General features: G+C 45.0%; 1 protein-coding gene across 1 annotated transcript in view; it reads left to right on the top strand.

Moving 5' to 3' along the window:
• Positions 1-19,873, top strand: part of LOC124776875 (potassium voltage-gated channel protein Shaw-like) — a 382,737-nt gene that overhangs the window by 183,984 nt on the left and 178,880 nt on the right. The gene's annotated exons all lie outside the window — the stretch shown is intronic.

The raw sequence follows: 19,873 nt of genomic DNA, 5'->3' as shown, positions 1-19,873 counted from the left end.
TCGTGTTGTCAGAGGGTACGCAGCTTCTGTGTAACGGCTTCCATAAGGGCAAAGTGGCCATCTCGGAGGTGGTTTCTGGCCATTTTGTGTAGGGGAAAAAGTAAAAGCAGTGCCCGTAAAAAGGGCTCCGTGACGATACTTACAATAACAGTGACCTAGAAGTGCCAAATAAAGAAAGAAAAGAAGAAAGTAAAAATGAGAGTAAGCGGAAAGCAGCCGAAGAGAAGAAAGACAGTAGAAAGAAAACTGCGAAGAGCAGGAAGACAGAGATTGCATGTTTTATTATACTTTAATTAATTAAATTATTTAATAAGGAATTTTGTTAAAGAAAATTCTCCACTTCTTATTTCTTTGGTATTTTTAGTTATGATTTCCAGTGGTTTTATTTATGCTTTAGCTTCAGTGTTTTAAAAGCAAAAGAACATAAGGCTTTAGTTTTAAATCCACAGGAGAGCTAGATATATTTCCCGCAGCGTCGATCTCGCTGATACTCCTCGTCGGAACTGCTCCACCCGAAAACTCTAAAATGTTTATTTCGCTACGAAGATCGTTCGGCACAACTAGGTGCAATGTTGCATGATGCGTATGGATTGATATGTCTAACTTCTTATCAACGAGAAGTTTAGTGCTTCTGAGATATTCTCTAGAAGAATATTGACCATGAAAAGATGCAGGCTCCTCCCGCCGGAGGTTCGAGTCCTCCCTCGGGCATGGGTGTGTGTGTTGTTCTTAGCATAAGTTAGTTTAAGTAGTATGTAACTCTAGAGAGCAATGACCTCAGCAGTTTGGTCCCTTAGAAATTCCCACACATTTGAACATTCGATGCAGGCTCGCACTGTCATTCTACACTGCACCTCCGATCGATCTAAGTCGCATGATATCTGAAGAACGTTTGTAAAATCTTTTACAAATTGATAATTACACGCCTTGAATGAGTATTATTTTCTTGAATTTGTTTATAGTGCCATCGATTAACTAAACATTGACAATGGAGCTTAATAGCGTCGCACAACAATAGCAAAATCTCTCCAACATAAAACACGTCCGTTCTCTGTAATCGCCTTACGCAGAGTCCCCAAATATACATCTTTGGTTACTTATTCCAGAGTGATGCGTCAGTAGCATGGAACATCGAATTCTCGCAGGCAGTTTATACTACTCTCGGCATTAATAATCCGCCGCACTAAAGACACAACTTGTGGTGTAATTTTACGTGGTACTCCAGTTTGGTTGTGTGGCTTGAACACGCCCAACGTGGTATGCCAGTTCGGTTGTGTGGCTTGAACGCACGTAACTACTGATGTCCATTTTATTTTACGTGGTACTCCAGTTTGGTTGTGTGGCTTGAACACGCCCAACGTGGTATGCCAGTTCGGTTGTGTGGCTTGAACGCACGTAACTACTGATGTCCATTTTATGATAACAAATTATAGCAGACAGACAGATGTGGTTCGGTATGCCAGTTTGCTTGTGTGGCTTGAACGCGGCTAACTACTGATGCTTGTTTTATAATAAAATCTCGCAGTCAGGCAGTCGTGGTTTGGCTTATATCATTCTAAGTTTTTCTGCGCTAATATGTCTATCCCATTCCACATCACCCCTGTAATTCATAACGCAGCTGACAGCGCTCCCACACAACAAATTTAGCTTAACTTTCATTTCTTCTAATTACAAAGCAGAGGTATTTGGCTTTTAATTTGTCGAAGAACTTGCCGCTGTCACTACTATTTACGTGAGAAGACGACATACTTCTAAACAATAGGATTCAATCGTATACGTCGACATTACTTCACTAAAATTTAATATGAATTGGAACAGGATAACATTCGAAAACTCGAACTGGAAATAATTAATAAAAAAGCTTTTGTTTAAAGACGGTATTACACGGCGATCCGCCAAGAAAGGTATTGGTTAGAGTGACTAAATTCTCTCTATATAGGCTCTGTAATATTGGTCTAGTGTGACAGCCATTTAGTGGCGGGACTGGTGGAACTAACAGAATTGGCAAATTAGCAGTGAAGTAATGTCGCTGTATACGATTGTATCCTACACTTTAGAAGTATGTCGTCTTCTCACATAAATAGTAGTGGCAGAAGCAAGTTCTCAGACAAATTAAAAGCAAAATACCTATGCTTTGTATTTCGACGAAACAAAAGTTAAGCTAAATTTGCAGTGTGTGAGGGCTGACAGTTGCTTTATTGTGAAATATAAGGTGCTGTGGAATTGGAAAGAGCACAGAAAAACGTAGGACGACACGAATCCGCGTATGTGCACTATGTAGGGATAGTAAATGGGAAATGCCTTTACGCTCGTTCCCGTCAGCCACCGCCAAATGTCAGCTTGGTTTTCACGAGTAATATTAAGGCCCACGAACTTCGTTTGTTCGTTCCGAGCTTCCTTTGTTCACACGCAACCTCCACTTGACTGCCATCTGGCGGTCGTAATCATTCGGCATGATTCGGGAAGTTGCCTTCGAAGCATAGCGTACTAAGAATCGATGAATCGTTGGAACTTGGAATCGTCACGACTCGGAAACACGCAATCGTTCTTACGATTATTTTGAACGACGATTCGTCCGTATCACGATTCGACTCTTACGATTCTTTATTTAGAGTCGTTCAAATGAACGACTCATTCACGAATCGCCACAACTCTACCAAGTAATCACCGCCCCTCCCCCTCCCCTCTCCACCCCCTGCTATATTCGCGAAAGGCGTGCGGCAAGAATGATCGTCGGAAAGTCTCTGTATTGGCTCTAAACTAACGAATTTTTTCTTCGTGATCATTGCCCGACATGTATGTGGGTGAAAGTAATACGTTGCCGGATTCTTCCTGGAAAGTGCTCTCTCGAAATCTCTCCGTCATGCATAGCGTCTCTCTTGAAACGTGCGCCTACGAAGTTTGTTGAGTATCACTGTAGCACGCTCGTACCAGTTAAACGATCCCGTGACGAAACACGCCGCCCTTCATTGGATCTTGTCTATCTCGTCTATGAGTCCCACCTGGTAAGGATCCCATATTAATAATCAATGTTCAAGAACAAGCATCTCGTATGCCACTTCCTTCGTGGATAAGTTAGATTTCCTTAAGATTTTTCCTATGGATTTCGGTGTGATATCTGCGTTTGCTGCTATTTGCTTTAGGTGGCCCTTACACTTAAGATAGCCCTGGATAGTCAGATATTTTACGCTAGGTAGTGTTTCCAGCAATTTGTCATCAATTACATACTTTTACAGTAGTGGAGTTATTTTCCTATTTATGTCAATATGTCTCATTTATTTACGTTCAGAGTCAACTACCAGATCCTGCACCATTCATCAGTCCTCTTCACGTCATTCTTCAAATCGATACTGTCTTCCGGCGTTGCAGATTTGCTATAGAAACCGTGTCATCTGAAAACAGTCATAAATAGCATCCATTGTTTTCTGTTAGACTGAAGCGCCAAAGAAACTGGTATAACAAGCGTATTCAAATACAGAGGTATGTATAAAAGCAGAATACGGCACTGCGGTCGGCAACGCCTATATAAGACAACAAGTGTCTGTCGCAGTTGTTACATCGGTTACTGCTACTACAACGGCAAGTTATCAAGATGTAAGTGAACATACTATAGTCGGCGCTCGACCTATGGGACACTGCACCTCCGAGGTAGCGCGGAAGTGGGGATTTTCCCGTAGACCATTTCACGAGTGTACCATGAATCTCATGGTTTCGGTAAAATATCAAATGTCCGACATCGCCGCTGCCGGAAGAAGATCCTGCAAGAACGGCACCAACGACGACTGAAGAGAATTGTCCAGCGCAATAGAAATGCAGCCATTCCGCAATTTGCTGCCGTTTTCGGTGCTGGACCATCAACAAGTGTCAGCTTGCGATCCATTCAACGAAGTATAATCGATATGGGCATTCGGTGCCGAAGATCCACTCGTGTGCCCTCGATGCTTGCATGACACAAAGCTTTATGCCTCGTCTGGGTCCATCACATCGACGCTGGACTTTTGATGACTGGAAATGTGTTTCCTGATGGGACAAGTCTCATTACAGATTGTATCGAGCGGACGGACGTGTACGGGTATGGAGACAACATCATGAATCCATGGACTCTGCATATCGAGCTGGTGGAGTCTCTGTAATGATGTGGCACGTGTGCAGCTGGAGTGATATGGGATCCCTGGTATGACAAGATGCGACTCCGAAGTTGACACGTACGTAAGCATCCTATCTGTTGATCTGTATCCATTCATGTCCATTATACATTCCGACGGACTGGGGAAGGACAATGCGACAACCCACACGTCCAGAATTGCTACAGAGTGGCTGCAGGAACACTCTTCTGAGTTTAAACACTACAACTGGCCACCAGACTCCCGAGACATCAACATTATTGAGCATATCTATGATGACCTGCAACGTGCTCTTCAGAAATCTCCACCCCCCTTGTACTCTTACGGAATTATGCACATCCCTTCAGGATTCATGGTGTCAATTCCCTCCAGCACTAGTTCAGACATTAGTCGAGTGCATGCGACGTCGTGTTGCGGCACTTCAGTGTGCTTGTGGGACCCTACACGGTATTAGACAGGTGTAAACGGTTTCTGTGGCTCTTCAGTGTAGATCACCCATATACAATATAAACAATAACCCGGCGCTTTCACACTTACCTGGGGGACTCCGAAAATTAACGTTTTATCTGTCGATTTTGTTCTGTTAAGAGCGACGTGTTGCGGTCAGTGCGCAGGGAAGTCTTGAATCTGGCCCGATACTCGGTAAACCGGTATTGTTTTCAGCAAACGGCACTCCGTCGTCAGGCCACGAGTGGCCTACCGGGACCATCCGACCGCCGTGTCATCCTCCGTGTAGAATGCGGATAGGAGGGGCGTGGGGTCAGCACACTGCTCTCCCACCCGTTATGATGGTATTCTTGACCGAAGCCGCTACTAATCGGTCTAGTAGCTCCTCAATTGGCATCACGAGGCTGAGTGCACCCCGAAAAATGGCAACAGCGCATGGCGGCCTGGATGGTCACCCATTCAAGTGCCGACCACGCCCGACAGCGCTTAACTTCGGTGATCTCACGGGAACGGGTGTAGCCACTGCGGCAAGGCCGTTGCCCTTTCAGCAAACGGCAGTGAGGGGAATTTATGAAAATTGAATTCTTTAAAGTATTTAATTTTATGCTAAGATTATTAAACTGTTTTACACTATACTTCAGTATTTGCAGATTACAATCACCCATTTCTATGCATTTCCGCCTGTTGCTACTCAGCTTAAAAAGAAGGAATACCTTAGCCCGACCACTTTGTCTGGGTCTCTCCATCTCCGGTTTTTAGTGGAAAATGTCCGGCTAAATACAACGCCGAGACCAGTATTTTCCATTTATGCACAAGGCAACCCAAGACGAGAGCTGCCGGATAAATGGTAAATGGAGCTGCGGCTCCACTGCTACTGCCCGTGGCACAGGTTTCAGCGGCTGGGGTGAACTGCACTAGTGCGTCGGGTTCACGAGAGTCGCCGCGTGGTATGTGGCGTGGAGGTCTGCCGGGGACAGAGGCGGCACTCGAGCGGTCAGGCCGGGGGTGGCCGTGTCAGCTGCGGCCATCCATCACCGGGCCAGACACAGGACGGCGTGCGGCACGTGGCCGCCGCAGGGGCGCCGAAGCTGCCTGCCGGCGCAACGCGGCCGGGCCCTCGTTAACTTCGCATACGTATCATTAGGCTGCGGTCACGGGTCGATATGTGATAAATTGGCCTACGCGTAGACGTCTGCACTGGTGCGGATCTATGTCGATACATCCGCCGACATATGCTGCAATAACTACTTCACGGATAACTTCCTCAGCAGCTGCGGGGAATCGCTGGATATCCATAGTAGACTACATTTGATACGCCACAGTAGATTAGATTTGATACACTCTTTGTTCTATAGATGCCTAGTGACAAGATCTCAAGAATGTATAACGCCTTGAGGAAGGAACGAATAATACACTACTGGCCATTAAAATTGCTACACCAAGAAGAAATCCTAATGATAAACGGGTATTCATTGGACAAATATATTATACTAGAACTGACTTGTGATTAAATTTTCACGCAGTTTAGGTGCATACATCCTGAGAAATCAGTACCCAGAGCAACCACCTCTGGCCGCAATAACGTCCTTGATACGCCTGGGCATTGAGTCAAACAGACCTTGGATGGCGCGTACAGGTACAGCTGCCTATGCAGCTTCAACACGATACCACAGTTCATCAAGAGTAGTGACTGGCGGTTTGTGACGAGCCAGTTGCTCGGCCACCATTGACCAGACGTTTTCAATTGGTGAGAGATCTGGAGAATGTGCTGGCCAGGGCAGCAGTCGAACATTTTCTGTATCCCATACATGCGGTCGTGCATTATCCTGCTGAAATGTAGGGTTTCGCAGGAGTCGAATGAAGCGTAGAGCCACGGGTCGTAACACATCTGAAATGTAACGTCCACTGTTCAAAGTGCCGTCAATGCGAACAAGAGGTGGCCGAGACGTGTAACCAATGCCACCCCATACCATCACACCGTGTGATACGCCAGTATGGCGATGACGAACACACGCTTCCAATGTGCGTTCACCGTGATGTCGCCAAACACGGATGCGACCATTATGATGCTGTAAACAGAACCTGCATTCATCAGAAAAAATGACGTTTTGCCATTCGCGCACCCAGGTTGGTCGTTGAGTACACCATCGCAGGCGCTCCTGCCTGTGACGCAGCGTAAAGGCTAGCCGCAGCCATGGTCTCCGAACTGATACTCCATGCTGCTGCAAACGTCGTCGAACTGTTCGTGCTGATGGTTGTTGTCTTGCAAACGTCCCCATCTGTTGACTCAGGGATCGAGACGTGGCTGTACGATCCGTTACAGCAATGCTGATAAGATGCCTGTTCTCTCGACTGCTAGTGATACGAGGCCGTTGGGATCCAGCACGGGGTTCCGTATTACCCTCCTGAACCCACCGATCCCATATACTGCTAACAGTCATTGGATCTCGACGAACGCGAGTAGCAATGTCGCGATACGATAAACCGCAATCACGATAGGCTACAATTCGACTTTTATCAAAGTCCGAAACGTGATGGTACGCATTTCTCCTCCTTACATGAGGCATCACAACAACGTTTCACCAGGCAACGCCGGTCCAGTGTTGCTTGTGTGTGAGAAAAAGGTTGGAAACTTTCCTCATTTCAGCACGTTGTAGGTATCGCCACCTGCGCCAACCTTGTGTGAATGCTCTGACGAGCTAATCATTTGCACATGACAGAATCTTCTTCCTGTCGGTTAAATTTCGCGTTTGTAGCACGCCACCATCGTGGTGTAGCAATTTGAATGGCCAGTATTGTACATGGTGGTGGTGGTTAGTGTTTAACGTCCCGTCGACAACGAGGTCATTAGAGACGGAGCGCAAGCTCGGGTTAGGGAAGGATTGGGAAGGAAATCGGCCGTGCCCTTTCAAAGGAACCATCCCGGCATTTGCCTGAAACGATTTAGGGAAATCACGGAAAACCTAAATCAGGATGGCCGGAGACGGGATTGAACCGTCGTCCTCCCGAATGCGAGTCCAGTGTGCTAACCACTGCGCCACCTCGCTCGGTAGTATTGTACATGCACTGGTGTGCAAAACTTAAGGACGAAAGCTACTTTACGTAATGTTTCACTGCCAAGTAATATTAACCAATGAAACTTGGATAATTACATAAAAATAACTGCTACAGTACAATACAGCAGGCAACTGAAATAAACACTGATTGGGACGAACAGAAATTACATTCTTATTCACAGACAAAATTTACACCGAAATCACAGCGATTTAAGCCCCTATTACACGATGCAAGTAACGTGCATACCTCTGCAGCTCAGCTCCATACGTACGTCTGTCAAACTTCAGACTTGTACACGTAGACCACTTACAAGGTTCAGCGGGATATTTAAGGCGCGAATATGCACATTCAGTTTAGATGGCAATAATGGACGAAACTGGAAAGAGAGTGTTTGATTTCTTATAAAATTGTTCATCGCAATTAAAACAGCCATATAACTCAAGATTCCTATTTACTAAGTGACTGTTGTTGCCTTTAGCAGCTGTCACAGATTGTGTTATTACTGCTATGAATTACGTGCTGAACTGATCGTTTTATATTATTACACTTGCTTCCATATTGATATTTTATCCAAATCAACGTTTATACAGGATTTTGGACAGCGGGAAGCTATTGCACTGGAAATTTGTCTCTAAACCTTAGAGTTACAACAGAACGAAGACGACGGCGACGACGACGACGGCGACGACGACGACGGCGACGACGACGACGGCGACGAAAACCCATACGTTGTTTGGTTCGACTCTGGACGGGAAGATGGCTAGATGGCAGGTGGATATATTGCTTGTTAATGAAGAAATGAAGGCGCGAAGATCCGAAGGAATTTTGGAACTTCGCGAGAGTTGAGGTGGCTTGTTTTGACAAGCTGCTATTGATGCTACAGAAAGGAATTTTCTCAAGTGACACACTAATAGAGAAGGCAATTTCACCTAGTCGGAAGAAAAAATTAAACCATTTGTTTTTTTCACTTTGTGGGCGGACGCTCTCGCCGACTATAGACAGTTTCTCCCTCCTAGCATGCAGAAATGAAGCAACAAGTACAGTTCAAATCGAACGTGAATCTTCATCGATTAGGGTGTTACGTACAATAACCAAAAATCACACATGTAAAGTTATATGCATATTTACAAAGAAAACAACGACATCTAACATACCTTATTACGATATAGCGCGTCGCTATACCTCTAGGTTTGATACTACTATCTTATACGTGGCTGTAATGCTTGAAACGATGACGTTCTGCCTGCAGTTAGTCAGAGATTCGATAGCCTACCGAACGCGTTTGCTTGGGGTTTAGTTTCCTTCCCGAGTGGCTACTACCTGTTTACCCCTCTTCCACGTGGCGCGAGTTAGGTACAGTTTATGGTTGGCTGTCGAACTTCCTGCTCGGTAACTGTGTTTAGATTTTGGCGTCTTTCCAGGTTTCTTTGATTTGACTGCGTTAACTCATTGAAAACTTATTTGCTTGTTTGTCTTGTTCTGCCGCAGCGTTCTGTCTATAGTAGAGACCTGGCCCAATCCTTGTACTAAATTCCGTATCTCTCTTTCAATTAGGCTACCATTTGTATTTCTTTTGGTGGAGCTTGGGCGAAATCTGCCTGGTTGGTGGGGCAGGTGCAGCATCCGAAAGTGGAGCCAAGTCCGTGCTCGATAGAATGTCCAGCCGGGTGCAGGTGATCCTGCACCACTTAATCTTTTCGAGCCCGCTACGCCTTACCAAGACAGGGCTGTATAGCTCTGCCTAATGCAGCTCTCCTTTCAATTTTTTAAAATTTCTAGCCCATTTAAATTATTGATGTGTTAACCAGCTAATTTGCCAATTCTGTAATTACTAGATGAGACGTGCTGAACCCGGCTTATGCGCTGCTTTAAATCTTGGCTGTAACTCTGCGTTTGGTTACCTGCGCTTATTGCGATTATGCCGTGGTTCTTCCTCTTTATATGTGTGGCAGCAGCGGTGTTTATCGATATTTGCACTGTATACCATCGTTGGAGAGAGCAGATAGGTGGAAAGAAGACATTGAAAGCCTCTATGAGGGTGAAGATTTGTCTGATATGATAGAAGAAGAAACAGGAGTCGATTTAGAAGAGATAGGGGATCCAGTATTAGACTCGGAACTTAAAAGAGCTTTGGAGGACTTACGGTCAAATAAGGCAGAAGGGATAGATAACATTCCATCAGAATTTCTAAAATCATTGGGGGAAGTGGCACCAAAACGACTGTTCACGTTGGTGTGTAGAATATATGAGTCTGGCGATATACCATCTGACTTTCGGAAAAGCATCATCCACACAATTCCGAAGATGGCAAGAGCTGACAAGTGCGAGAATTATCGCACAATCAGATTAACAGCTCATGCATCGAAGCTGCTTACAAGAATAATATACAGAAGAATGGAAAAGAAAATTGAGAATGCGCTAGATGACGATCAGTTTGGCTTTAGGAAAAATAAAGGGACGAGAGAGGCAATTCTGATGTTACGGCTAATAATGGAAGCAAGGCTAAAGAAAAATCACGACACTTTCAGAGGATTTGTCGACCTGGAAAAAGCGTTCGACAATATAAAAAGGTGCAAGCTGTTCGAGATTCTGAAAAAAGTAGGGCTGAGCTATAGGGAGAGACGGGTCATATACAATATGTACAACAACCAAGAGGGAATAATAAGAGTGGACGATCAAGAACGAAGTGCTCGTATTAAGAAGGGTGTAAGACAAGGCTGTAGCCTTTCGCACCTACTCTTCAATCTGTACATCGAGGAAGCAATTATGGAAATAAAAGAAAGGTTCAGGAGTGGAATTAAAATACAAGGTGAAAGAATACCAATGATACGATTCGCTGATGACATTGCTATCCTGAGTGAAAGTGAAGAAGAATGAAATGACCTGCTGAACGGAATGAACAATCTAATGAGTACACAGTATGGTTTGAGAGTAAATCGGAGAAAGACGAAGGTAATGAGAAGTAGTAGAAATGAGAACGGCGAGAAACTTAACATCAGTATTGACGGTCACGAAGTCAATGAAGTTAAGGAATTCTGATACCTAGGCAGTAAAATAACCAATGACGGACGGAGCAAGGAGGACATCAAAAGCAGACTCGCTATGGCAAAAAAGGCATTTCTGGCCAAGAGAAGTCTACTAATATCAAATACCGGCCTTAATTTGAGGAAGAAATTTCTGAGGATGTACGTCTGGAGTACAGCATTGTATGGTAGTGAAACATGGACTGTGGGAAAACCGGAACAGAAGAGAATCGAAGCATTTGAGATGTGGTGGACTGATAAGGTAAGGAATGAGGAGGTTCTACGCAGAATCGCAGAGGAAAGGAATATGTGGAAAACACTGATAAGGAGAAGGGACAGGATGATAGGACATCTGCTAAGACATGAGGGAATGACTTCCATGGTACTAGAGGGAGCTGTAGAGGGCAAAAACTGTAGAGGAAGACAGAGATTGGAATACGTCAAGCAAATAATTGAGGACATAGGTTGCAAGTGCTACTCTGAGATGAAGAGGTTAGCACAGGAAAGGAATTCGTGGCGGGCCGCATCAAACCAGTCAGTAGACTGATGACAAAAAAAAAAAAAAAACCATCGTTGGTCTGGTGTTTACAGTTCCGGCTTGGCGGTGTGCAGCCAGTCGGTCGTTTGGAGCGGATCAACAAGCAAGTCTCCGCGCGCTGCAGTCGGCCAGACCCACTGGCAGTCTCTATGTCGTGTCGGAGCGTGTGGGGGTGTTGTGAGTGGTACGAGGTTCGTGGCTCACCGATCCAGGACATGAAAGTTGAATGGATCCCAGAATATTGAGTTCCCTAACGATTTCCGAAGTGGAGTATGCCATGCGTCTAGCTCGAACTATTATTCCGCGTTCAAAGTCTGCTAATTCCAGTCGTGCGTGCATAATCACGTCGGAAGCTTTTTCACACAAGTCACCTGGCTACAAATGACAGCTACGTCCATGCACTGCCCTTTTACGTCTTGTGTACGCGATAGTTCCGCCATCTGCTTATGTGCATACCACTATCCTATTTCTTCTGTCGCATCAGTGTACACATAAACGGTCAGACATATACACGTATACATATTGATCAGTCTTGGTGTTTGATATGCATATAATAAGCGTAATGTTTAGGGGTTGTGGATGTAGCAGCAATGCCTCACGTCATACTTGCGAACTCGGTACTCACTTTCCTTTCTACACTGGTATAATCCACTTGTACCTGTGAACAGACTCAAGCGGCACGTTTCGAGTTAAAAGGGCGACGACAGACAGGCGACTGGAGTCTATAAAGCGTACTGAACCGGCGATTTCGAAGATTATGTCATGGGAGCCGCTGGAGAGTTCAAATCACGAGTACACGGAGCTCATTTCTCATCCCCACTACCTGCGGTATTTGCATAGCCAAGCGGAACAAGCCGATATAGGTCGGCGGTGAAGTTGCTGTAAGCACATCCGTCACTCACCATTACACCTCGTGCTATAATGCCACCTAGCGTAACAGCAAGATTTCCTTAGTTATGTATAAGGGGCCACACGCCTGTTGCGTCGCAATCGGCGCATCCTAGCCGCATGAAAGCAACTAAGTGGATAGTGAATGATAGGGAAAGGTTGCTTTTCACTCGGCTTTATCGGGTGCAACCTCTGGTCGTAGAAGATATGTTAAGCCTTAATCCCCACTGATACTGTTTTCATTCAGACAGGACGTGATACAAATGGTTCAAATGGCTCTGAGCACTATGGGACTTAACAACTGTGGTCATCAGTCCCCTAGAACTTAGAACTAATTAAACCTAACTAACCTAAGGACATCACACACATCCATGCCCAAGGCAGGATTCGAACCAGCGACCGGAGCGGTCACGCGGTTCCAGACTGAAGTGCCTAGACCGCACGGCCACACCGGCCGGCGGACGTGATACATCCGAGTTAGAAACAGGGATTATGTTTGTCCTTGGTGACCGAGAAGGACAATATTTTTGAAACGGCGAATATGTCTACCTTCGTAGTGAAAGTGTGTTGCGAATGTACCACTGACTCTAGGCATATACCGAATAGCCGAGGTAGAAGTTGCATAACTACATATCACTAGATGTCCGACACCATCGTCGACCACGAAGGTGAATGTAGATGGAATGGGACATTATAAGGTAGAAATAAGTCCGGGATCTAAGGACTCGAGTCTAACATAACAGTTCAGCATAACCTGCTGCTTGTGTGAGGTCAGCAGCAGGTATTTAAAGCCTACATCTACGCAGGAGACTACTTTCATTATATCAGTCGTTTACTTTCTTTGTCATTGAGTTATAATGTTTCAGTACAGCATCTTTCGATACTACACGGACAACAAACGGCTCAAGTCAGCGGACTGAAAGAGAGAGCTGGGGAAGGAGAGAGGACACAGCACTACAAAGAGCGCTGCAGATAGCACCGAAAGACCACCTGACGCAAATCTTTAGAACCAAATTCTTTCAGCAAGAGTAAGATGAAGGATGCACTGCTGCAAAATAAAATTAGTACCCGCTTATAGAGGTTTCCTATTCACTCAGTATTTCTAGTTGCAACAGCGCATTGGCAGTACCTGAAATGATTACATTTATAGATCAATAGTACAAGCGGTTCTGAGATACTAGGTATGCATACTAGGTATGCAAGAACGGCTAAAGAGCATGTCTAACAACATTTGCAGGTACCGAGCGCTGGTTAGCATCCCCTCCAGAAACACCAAGGACGGACGAGAGTTTTAGCCTATCGCACCCCAGATTATAAAGGCCTTGGATGGGGCCAATGTCTCTTGGACAAATGCGCCCTACGAGACAGCGCTCAGCAGGTCTGCGTAGTACGCGCAAATGACCAATAGTTTCGTGCAGACAGAATCTGCTTTCTTCGCTGAAGCCCAAGTTGCACCCTTCCATCTTCGAAGTGATCCTCTGACGGCACCAGCCGAGCCGTCCACATCGATTAGCAACAGTTCGTGATGACACGCCTGAGTTCAGAAGCCCTCTTATCTGTGCTGTGGTAGCCGTACGATCTGCCGCTGATGCTCTTACAATACAACGAACCTGGCGGGCGTTTGTGCTTTATGGACTTACAGAACGTCGTCTACGAGGGTGAGAATGTTCACGTGACCACCGATACCAGCATCAACAACAAACACACCACGTTCAACTTATGCAGCAGTTCTCCGAAAGGACCATTTCGTCATACGGAAGGTAACAATTTGACCCCTGTATGAAGCAGCAGTCCATCTCTGTGGCATGACTGCCTGATTGCTTCACACATTTGCACCACAGTGAGCCTTCTGGCTGGGAGCATTCCCTATTAAAGGGTAAACACAGATGGCGCTCTTGTAGCTATATCACTACGCTATCTGTTGACGGACGACGTTGAAACCATTATCAGTAAATGTAATATGCCGCCACCGAATAAAAAACGACGTTGTTTCTCCAGGCGTACTAATTTTTTTCCTCAGCAGTGTATTTTTTGACCAACGAAAAACCAATCAGAAGCACTAGAGTTTAATAAGTCATACGAAGAGGCTTCGTGCACATTTTGATAATGAAAAGTTGCGGAGAATACAGGCTGTGGTGTCGTCCGAATAGCAGGATGCCAAAGAAACGTTGGCACCTCGCAACGCAACCACAGAAAGTGTAGTCACTGCATGCCGCACCGACGAATGACAAACGCCGGTTTACCCAGGCCTAATGGAGTTTCTCTACGTTACAGGACAGTCTCGTCTACTTGCAGTTGTGCAGAGGAACCCTCGCGCCAGTTCGCAGTCAACAATCGAGGCGACAGCTTCGACTTAGATAGGTGACTGGGGTATTAAATGTCTTGCGATGTTGAAAAATCAGCCATCCAGTGGCAAACAAAGCTTTATTTGCACTGGACCTAGGTTTCGATATTTGTAAAGGATCTTTAGAAATGGTTCAAATGGGTCTAAGACCTATGGGACTTAACATCTGCGGTCATCAGTCCTCTAGACTTAGAAATACTTAAACCTAATTAACCAAAGGACATTACACACTTGTAAGACGTTGCGGTCTCCTGACCTTCATTGCTTACATGTTCAGCCCTCACAATCATGTTCCGCACATCGAGACACTTCATTCGAACCCAAACTCGATAAGATAAAGTCAGTGTTATGCAAACGATATGCAATTGACAAGTGAGTGCACCGTGGTTGAAATACTCGAGGCTGGCGTGCATACATACATTCCAGACATGATGGTCACAGAGGCTTATAGTTCGGGAGAAAGCTGCACAACGGGATGCCAGGCCCTTCAGAGGACGACCCACCCCATGTCGGCCGGTGACCGCCCGTAGCGCACAGCGTGGGCCCGAGTGGAAAACGGGGAACGACTCCGTGTTCGGCTTAAAAGCAAATTCCGCTACATTGTGTGGGAGCGGCCAGCCTACGCATTCTTTACACATAGCACGCAGTTTCAGAGATATTCACAGGGAGACAGCAAACGCCAAACGCCAAAGCTACAAGTTTCTGGATTGGTCGCCTTAAACGAAATGTCATTCTCCCGTTTTAGAAGAGCAATGCTGATTGGCAGACGATATTTCTGACGCCTTGAGGAAGGGATAATAGAAGAGACCAAAAGATATACCCCGTCACGTCTGGCGTGGAGAGGCGCCGTTCTGTTGTCGCTCTTGGAGTGAGAACACGTAACGAGAGCGTGCGCGCTCGTACATGGACTCGAAAGAGCGAGGAACAAGTCTCTCCTCAGTACTTCACTGGGAGAGCACCTCTGTCGAGAGCAAATCAAAGGGCGACTCTATGTTGAGTCCTTGCGGTTAAGCGTTGTTCACTGTGTTGGCCAACACACTTATTGTGCGGTGTCAACAGACAGAGATTTAGTTAAACGCCTGCAAGCGAATTTTGAGTGGACTGGTTATCTGACCGGTGCACCACGCCAATAGTTAGACTAGTGGCGAATAGGAATCCTTGACTTCATCAAGGCATAGGGAGAGTCTGACTGGCGAAGGTCAATCCAGAGAGAACAAGAGTTATCTTATTTGTCAGCAGCGAGCGGCGCAGACAGCAGTCATCGCAGCTTACGGTATTGTGCTCTACAGCTATTTCGAGCCCCATATTTCCTCCACAACAATACACTTCACTGGATTTCACACGCGAAAGCCTCGACTGTACCTAGCAACATTCTAAAGGATAATTATTCAAGTTGAGTAGGCGTGCCTCTCAGCCATTCTGCCAGGTTAACTACCATCTTAAACTTTGTGTAGAAATATCATTAGCGAATCCTATCCTTGAAAAGTAACTTCACATTCCGAAAAGAACCAGGTTATAACTTGTTCAATTCATAACTAAAAGTGTCATTGTGATTTCTCAGAATTTTTGCAAAATAAATAATAACATTCGTTAGTTTCATGTTTTTCTTACACTAACTAGCACTACTCCAGTACTCAAGTATCCCACTAGTTCCGTAAGGAATTTTGTGAATTTTTGTGTCATTTCCGTACAGCGGACGACTGCAGAGGATATTTATTGTTGAAAGTTTTTCAGGCATTTCTCTTTAAAACATTAGGAGCGTCTGTCTGACTTCTGTAGTAGTGCGGGGGTGGAAATTGCATCTTGCAGGAGCCACAGGGTAAAGGGCATATCTCAGATTAATCCGTCGCGCAGAATAACAGAATAACACTTCCATGCCCGAGGCAGGATTCGAACCTGCTTCCGTAGCAGTAGCGCCGTTTCGGACTGAAGCGCCTAGAACCGCTCGACTACAACGGCCGGCAAAAGATCTTTGAAAAGAGTGGGCCTTGTTGCATTACACGAGGTACATCAGATTTGATGGAACTGAGCGGCTCTTGTCATATTTAATCTACTCTAATGAACCATCATGTGATGTAACCAGGCCCACTCTTTCTGAAGAAGATAATTTATGAAACCTAGGTCAAGGCTAATAAAGCTCTGTTTGCAACGGGTTGGCTGATTTTTCAACCTCCTTAGATTTAGACAGGTGCTGTTCAGCTGCCATGTTTAAGATTTTAAATGTCTAAGGCAGAACTGAATGTGAACATCAGGTAATTCATTCTTCAAGTGAAGAGTCTTGTAAATTTGTTTTTGTAACAACTGATACTTGAATCTTGAGAGACAGGTGTAAATACACGGAATAATCTGTCGAAACGGATTTTACAACGTTAAGTAAATCTTCAAATCCGTGTAGTACTAGAGTGAACTAATCTATATTACGACATAAAGACATGTCGCTGTTTAACATTATTACCGATACACTTCAGATTTTTACACGATACGGACATATACTACATATTTTTAATGTACATAATGCATAAATATACATACATAATACATAAATAGTAAACGCAACTGAAATCTGGTAATGTTCTTGATCGATATAGTTCAAATATTTACATGACGCTCTAATAAACATTTGAATCGACATAGGCTATATATTTAATACGTACAATGTATAAATATATGTAATATATAAATTGGAAACATTGTTAGCAAAAACCTCAACACGTTATGGACCAGTTTACTTCACATTTTCAGACGCTACTCTAATAAATGGTCAGACGGACATGCGGTACAAGTTTTTTTAATATATGGCTACTATACAGGGTATATGTATATATCTCGAGTAACATGGGCTGTAAAATGCGTAGCTTTAAGAGCTATGAGCTATCAGCAAGATAAAAATTCACACTGACATCGCCTTTAAAATTTCTTGAAACGACAGTCTGCAGGTTTTGTGTGAAAACTGTTGTGCGAAAATGTGTACTTCCGCTAAGTTTTTCACAGTCAGTTTTAACGACGATAGCCAGAAATGTTTGCTCTCAAATATATACTTCTTCTTATATACAGTTTTAACAAAAATGATAAACACAGTATAGGAAAGTAGTTTATATGGATTATTGGAAACTTGTTGTAAGTTCTTTTGGGACCAAACTGCTGAGGTAATCGGTCCCCAGGCTTGCACGCTACTTAATCTTACATAAACTAGCTTACTCTAAGGAAAACACACACACACACACACACACACACACACACACACACACACACACACAAGCCCAATGGAGGACTCGAACCACCGACGGGAGGAGCCGCGCGAACCGTGGCAAGGCGCCCTTGGCCACGCGGCTACCCCGCGCGGCTTATGGATTATTGGGTTTTAATTAGAAAACTACTATCGAAATTGAATTGTCTAAAACGCTGTAATCCTACCCCTTCGCAGATTTAAACTATACAAAATGCTGTCAGTGAAGCTAATGCTCTCTGAGATCCAGCAGCCGGAGAATTTCTCTCATACTCCATGTACACTATGTGATCAAAAGTATCCGGCCACATGGCTGAAAAGACTTACAAGCTCGTGGCGTCCTCCATCGGTAATGCTGGCATTCAAAATGGTGTTGGCTGAACTTTAGCCTTCATGACAGCATCCACTCTTGCAGACATACGTTCAGTCAGGTGCTGGAAGGTTTCTTGGGGAATTGCAGCCCATTCTTCACGGAGTTCTGCACTGGGGAGTGGTAATGATGACGGTCAGTGAGGCCTGGCACGAAGTCGGCGTTCCAAAACATCCCAAACGTATTCTACAGGATTCAGATCAGGACTCCGTAGGCCAGTCCATTACATGGATGCTATTGTCGTGTAACCACTCCGCCACAGGCCGTGCATTACGAACAGGCGCTCGATCGTGCTGAAAGATGCAATCGCCATCCCCGAATTGGTCTTCAACAGTGGGAAGCAAGAAGGTGCTTAAACATCAATGTAGGCGTGCTGTGATAGTGCCACGCAAAGCAACGAAGGGTGCAGTTCCCCCTCCACGAAAAACACGACCATGCCATAACACCACCGCCTCCGAATTTTACTGTTGGCATTACACACTCTGGAAGATGATATTTACCGGGCATTCGCCATACCCACACCCTGCCATCGGATTGCCACATTGTATACCATGGTTCGTCACTCCACACAACGTTTTTGCACTGTTCAATCGTCCAATGTTTACGCTCATTACACCAATCGAGGCGTCGTTTGGCGTTTACCGGCCTGATGCGTGGCTTATCAGCAGCCGCTCGAACATGAAATCCAAGTTTTCTCACCTCCCACCTGCCATAGTACTTGCAGTGGATCCTAATTCATTTTTGAATTCCTGTGTCATGGTCTGGATAGATGTCTACCTATTACACATTACGACCCTCTTCAACAGTCGGCGGTCTCAGCCAGTCAACATACGAGATCGGCTTGTGTGCTTTTGTGCTGTACGTGTCCCTTCACTTTTCCACTTGACTATTACATCGGAAACAGTGGACCTAGGGGTGTTTAGGAGTGTGAAAATCTCGCGTACAGACGTAATGACACAAGTGATACCCAATCACATGATCACTTTCCAAGTCCGTGAGTCTCGCGGAGCTCCCATTTCTGCTCTCTCACGATGTCTAATGACTACTGAGGTCGCTGATATGGAGTGCCTGGCAGTAGGTGGCAGCACAATGCACCTAATACGAAAAAACTTAAGTTTTTGGGAGTGTCTGGATACTTTTGATCAGGTAGAGTACCAATGACACTAAGCATTTTCCCATTCACTTTAAGTAACTTCAACTGCAAATCAAGATTTCGTTTGCAATAACGAACAATAAGGTTAACGATCAGGGAGAGGATGGAAGAGAAGATGAACAGGAGAGAGGGGGGACGGCAGAAGGAGAGGAACTAGACATAGAGCGGGGAGGAATTGGCGAGAGATAGGGGGAGTAGGAGATCGACAGAGAGAAGGGATGGAGGGAAATTAGGACTTATACCCAAATCCCATACATATTTAGCATCTGTGAAACATGACTGGAACTTAAAAAAAAGAGGGCATAATTTCTACACTAGAAAATGCATATACTTATTTTCTGTGAAACAGGCACGTTTCTACCATAGTACAACGCAACAAATAACTACTTTCTTTGGACAGCTTTAAAATCACTTTTTCGAACTCACTGCGAAGATACCTTTATTATGTTACGCCACTCTTCCGTCCATGTCCATACGTTGATACATGAAAAACGACGATATTAGTGCTAGTCACAGACTCTTTACCTTCATAATGTGATCCACAACTCCCAAAAGAAGTAGCAATGCGCCATGACACAGTGTTTGGAAAGGTAGTCTGAGGCAGTTAATTCCGCTGCAGTTCCGCTCATACGTCATAACTTAAAAGTTAATCAAAACACAGCGGAGAACGGCAGTAACTCTCTCGAATTTGCCGAACGTGCTC

This window comes from Schistocerca piceifrons, chromosome 2 (assembly GCF_021461385.2).
Source record: "Schistocerca piceifrons isolate TAMUIC-IGC-003096 chromosome 2, iqSchPice1.1, whole genome shotgun sequence".
Taxonomy (NCBI): domain Eukaryota; kingdom Metazoa; phylum Arthropoda; class Insecta; order Orthoptera; family Acrididae; genus Schistocerca; species Schistocerca piceifrons.
Note: the sequence above shows the minus strand (reverse complement) of the source record. Positions and strands in the feature narration are given on the sequence as shown.